Raw genomic sequence first — 6,000 nt, forward strand, 5'->3', positions numbered from 1 at the left:
TATTTTTTTAATGTATACTGTGTATATCTAGTATACATGTTTTTGTCATAATATCCTGCTCTAATTCTGCTCATTCTGTTTACTTTTATTACTGCACACTTTATCATCTTATTGCAAATAAAGCACGTGCCATAGGGACTAGGGAGGTTTAATAATATCAGTAACATTTGTTGAGACATGCATAATCTTGACAGATGCATTAACAGACAGTTTAATTATGTGCTTTGAACTTTCTGGTAAATCAATGTAATTTAAAATAGTTACAAGGGTGGAAAAGGGCACTGGAGTGCTGGAGGGGTCAAATTTCCATTCCTCACACACACAAGCAATACAGTACTGAAAAGAGCAATGTAGTGAAGTTAGAGTTCGCACACACACACACACACACACACACACACACACACACACACACACACACACACACACACACACACACACACACACACAAAAAGCATTTATTTTATGTCACTTAAGGAGAAGAAGAAAAAGTTCAAATGTAATGGGTCAAGCATGAAGAAGGTTTGATTATGTGCTGATCTCAGCATTGCATGCAGCTACTGTTAACAAAGAGTTAATTTCCGAAAAAATGTGGAGACCAAGGCCAGTACATTCCTCCGTTTTGTGGTTCAGCCCAACGCAAGACTAACTTTGTATAGCTGCCAGCAATTTTACTGCAACAGTATCTTTCAACGCACCAGAACTTTCCATTGCTCCACCACTACTCTTAGGCATTACAATAGATTTGCACATTTATAGCTTTATTAATTTGATTTGATAAATACAAAGTTGTTAAAAAATAGGGGATTGCATCACTGGAAACTTAGTGGAGCAACCCTGATAAGAACTTACAAAACTTCCTATTAAATCAGGAACCGAAAACACACTCCTCCTCTGAAAATAAAATGAAATAAATGAAATGGAACTCCTGATTTTATTTGGAGACATAGTTTCACTCAGAGCGACATAAATCACAGGCTTTCTAACATCAATTTGACCTCGGGTTTGGATATTAAATCAGTTTCCTGGCATACACTTAGAATGAACTCTATCGTTTTCCTAAGGCAAGCGTCACTATTATAATTTCTCAGTGATTTTTTATTTTGTAACATTGCTGTAGAAGTGATTGATTTGTGAGGTGGATTTGATTTTCATCTGCCAGACTATAAAGTAGGTGAAAAAAGTGCCACATACGCCAAAAATAAAGGTTATTAAGTGGTTCCATGAAGAACCTTTAACACCCATGCAACATTTCCATTCCACAAAGGGTTATTTATATCAGAAAAACTATTTAGATTTTTAAAATTTTCTTCACACTAATATTGGTTTGTGGTTATTTTAAGAATTGTTCACTGAAAGGTTCTTTACACCTATTGGGTTAGTTCACCCAAAAATGAAAATTATGTCAATAATTACTTACCCTAATGTCGTTCAACACCCGTAAGACCTCCGTTTATCTTCGGAACACAAATGAAGATATTTTGTTGAAATCCGATGGCTCAGAAAGGCCTTCATTGACACCAATGTCAGAGTTTCCTCTCTCAAGACCCATAAAGGCACTAAAGACAGCGTTACAAAGCCCACAATCTCACTACAGTGGCGAAGCGATTTCAAAACAATGTTTATGATTACAGTTATGAATCAGTGAATCGATGCGCTGGGCACAGTTGTAACACGTATGATTTAACACTTTCCATACATGCCAGAATGATGAAACTTATTTAATCATTTATTAACTTAGTTGCCATATCAACACTATTTAGAGAAAAAAATAGCGCCAAAATAAAAAAATCTAAGAAATCAAGACATAAGTGGCTCAAAGAGGACAACAGAGATGGATATAAACACCAGGTGTGAATGGGAATATCTCCTGCATCTACTTGTGATCCGATCGACCAAAACGCATCTTAATACCAGGTGTAAACAGGGCCTGAGTAACCAAAAATTGTTCTTCTATAGCAGGGGAGACCAAACTAGCCTGGCTCCGTCCTCCAACATACTTTCACTCAATTTTCATTTTCCTTCAGTACTCTGTCTGGGATTTCGGTATATTCTCTGGTTTTCTTAGATAAAATTTTTACTTTTAAATTTTAAGAGGAAGTGGCTGAGATGACATTGTGTTGCGCACGTGACACACGTCACGACCAAATGTTAGTTATGGCAGATCCAGAGTGGCTTTGGGCAGAGTATCCACCTTCAAGGAAGTTAACGCTTGTCTATGGAGAGTGGCCAGAGTACGAGAGTTTGGTAGCACCAGGCTATGTCCAAACTCCGTTCTGGGGAGAATTGAGCTCCAACATGCCTCAACAAGCCTGCCTTGAGGTTTCTAGTAAGACCTTGATTAGTTGATTCAGGTGTGTTTAATTGGGGTTTGAGCTAAACTCTGCAGGACATCGACCATCCAGGAGCAGGACACGCCTGTTCTATGGCTTTTATTTTTTAGTGTACTGACACTAAAAAAGGGTCCTAGCCATATTTAGAAACCTGAATTTCACATAGGCTGCATGTACGCTGGCACAACAAATCTGATTTATGACTCACATCTGACCGGAATTTGTTGTAAATGTATAAACACAAAAAACAGCTTGAGATCCGCATCCGATCTGAGCCACTTCCAAATGTGGTTTTAAATCAGAACCCTTCCCAATATCTGGACATTCGACCTACATCTAAACATGTCTATCCAATTCTTTGGTGTTCCAAGCCACCACAAGGCAAGTGTGATGTTTGCGCAAATATAGTTTTTATAATGTTTTATAATGTTATGAAGCAGATGTGCCTGTGTGCTTACAGCTTTTTTATTGAGGTGGGAACTTCATAAAGAAAATAAATTTAACACAGAAATATTCAGGAGCTGGTTTTCAACCTCTGCCAGTGAGTTTTATAAATAAAATATATTATATTTCTCATCGAGTTGTAGCTTTTTCAGTGTGTTGACGTGATTTCCCGTGAAACGGCTTCAGCTGTTAGCAGCTCCTCCCCTTTTTTGAAACAGCCAATAGCGTTTCGTTAATATACAGTTTGACTAGAGCGGACCTTTCTGTTTGGTAAAGCCAGTTTCCTCTAACACTGTTTATCATCATAATCTCCTCCATATCGCTTAGGAATGCAGCATTCTGTACAGAATTCAAATGGGTCCGATATGTTTATTGTCTGCGCCGACTCCTCACGCATATGATCCGCGCTGCGCTTTCGTGTCTGTAGTCGCAGTGTGTGTGTGTGTGTGTGTGTGTGTGTGTGTGTGTGTGTGTATGTGTGTGTGTGTGTGTGTGTGTGTGTGTGTGTGTGTGTGTGTGTGTGTGTGTGTGTGTGTGTGTGTGTGTGTGTGTGTGTGTGTGTGTGTGTGTGTGTGTGTGTGTGTGTGTGTGTGTGTGTGTGCATTGCTGCGGTGCGTGAAACTAACGTGAAAACAGACTTCATTCGCCTCAAATGGGAGCATATTTACACTGAATCGTTTCCTATTGCATATATAGTGTGCTATGTGCCTTTCACCATGTCGAAATTAATAAATGTGTTTTAACAACTGACCAATTTCCAAGGGGGTAATCTAGCACTCGGAAAGCGTTCCACCCATAGACCGTAAAAAAATATGGACGACTCGACATCATCCGTTTCCGCTTGCCATATTTGAAGCTTTCAGGCGGCCTTGCACGGCGCTGACATCTTGGGACCGAGTCTGCGCAGTAGCGATTTCGGGACCGGAGTTGCGCAGTAGAGCGCAGGAAGTAGAGCAGGAAGTACAGTCGCAATATCAAAAGCCCGCCCACACTCTCGCAGATGCAGAACAATTAATTATGTTGGTGTGAAATAAACAGTTATGGAAATGTAGAAATTAAAGCTAAAGCTCTAATCTGCTCCCAAAAATTTCGAAAAAAGTCCGTTAGTGCCTCAGTGACAACTTCACTCAGAGAAGCCGTCAGTCTCAGCTGTCAATCATGACGTCACACCCCCCATTTTTATAGCATCAAACAACTAACTCAAACTAAACTTATTTTTAAAACGAACACCTGAAATGAAATCATCGTGATGATAACTGCCTTCAGTGACATAAACTAACTTTGGGGGAAAAATTTTGAAGTGTAATTTTATTATTTAGTTTGCCTCGCGTCCATTAGAAATCACAGAGGGGCGGCTATACTGGGACCGGTCACCGGGGGGCGATCGAGGCGCGAAAGCTTCAGTGAATGAGAGGGAGACTGCAGGCTTGGTTCCACCCCTAGGGGCTTACATTGCTAACCAAGCCATCACCTGCTGTTAGCATCCCATTGACCCCCATTCATTTTTGAGTCACTTTGACAGTGAATAACTTTACATCTGATGCATTTAAAGACTCCATTTGTCCCTTTTTTATTTCTAAAGAAACACGACAATGCATAAAAGGCTCCATTACCTTGTATCTTACACTATCGCCCCGTAGAAGCTGTTTTTGTAAAAATAGGCTAACGATTGCGTCATAACCAACGCGACCCTGTCGCACAGTTGAGAAATTACCGTATAGACCTGAGGAGACGCTCGCAGGCAATCTTTTACTGTCTATGAGACAGTCGGGGGGACGTGGAGACATAAAGTCTGATAAAGTCAAGGGAGAAGAATGGGGAGAAGTCCATAGTGAGCCAAAAGCAACGGGAGAAAATATTTAAACAACGTGATTCAGCTTTCACTTTCCACAACTATTAGAAGACCTACAGCTGTCAGACAGGAGGCTCACGTCACATCTACGTCGTCAAGCTCAGTCTGAGCCTGCGCAGTTCGCTCAGCCATCAGGAAGTGAGTGCTCCTATACTGACATCACATTCCGCCGTTGACGTCAATGGGATAGCTCTGTCCATTTCTTTTACTGTCTATGCCAATTTCAGCCGCAGCTTCAGCAGTGTAGGGGGCGGGCTTTAGATTCTAGAGAGCATTTTGATTGGACAGAAGATTTGATGAGAAGGTGAAGTCTGCGATGATGTCATCAAAATCTGAGGTTCGTTTTAACGGAAGTGAGAGACTGTAAATTTTGAATGCTTATATCTCCTAAATGCAAATATTGTCATTGTTTTGGAACATTTCAGCTTTTTCATAACTTTAAGGCTAACACAGTCATACTGAAAGCTAAAAAACTTAAATTTTGATTTCAGTGGGCCTTTAAATCGCTTTAAATAGCATCATATCCGTTCGGTCAGTTTTTGCCATATGGGCAAATAATCATGGCCACCTGACATTAATTATATTAACAGCATTGCCATTCAAAACCAGAGGGTTTACCATATGCTTAGTAAAGCGATCACGACAATCATTTTAGATGGGAATTAATGTAAACACAGATATCGGATACCAGTTGCGTCTAAAGTGAATATAAACGGGCAGGCCTAAAAATGGTCAAAAGATCAGATCATTGCATTTAGACTTGCAATGTAAACGCAGCCATAGAGAAGTAGGGATGGGCTCTTTAAAGTTGGGCCATGAGGCAACCACCCAGAACCGCATAGCAACACACGAAAAACTGCTAAGAGCACCTTAGCAACTGTGAAGCAATGTCTTGACAACCACAAACAACACCACCAGTGGGGTTTTGCCTGGGCTAGCACCACTTACTTGTTCAAAGACGATGTAAACATCTAGTAGTATGTTTTGTGACTGATCTTGAACCAAACTCATTCTGTTTATAAACAACAGTCTGTTTATAAGACCAGCTTCTTGACACACCAATACCACAGTTTGAGCTTAAGAAGTTCATTCTGAATATGATATGTTTTCTTTTTAAATTACAAATTATACATATCATTGGACACTTAATCTGAAACACTGGCAAAGTAGTGTTGGGGGTTTCACAGCTATATATGCGCTGATCTTCACTGATTTTACGTTCCATTAGTGAGAGTTTGAAGGTTGAATTAGGAGAGCAATATCGCAGCTTTACATAAAATATGCAGTTCAAACACAAGAATGGAAGACAAAACACAGTTCATGTCTCGCTGGCTCTTCTGTGCCTAGGACAGCAAGCCTTTGTGGTGTATCGAC

This window comes from Pseudorasbora parva, chromosome 3 (assembly GCF_024679245.1).
Source record: "Pseudorasbora parva isolate DD20220531a chromosome 3, ASM2467924v1, whole genome shotgun sequence".
Classification (NCBI taxonomy): Eukaryota; Metazoa; Chordata; class Actinopteri; order Cypriniformes; family Gobionidae; genus Pseudorasbora; species Pseudorasbora parva.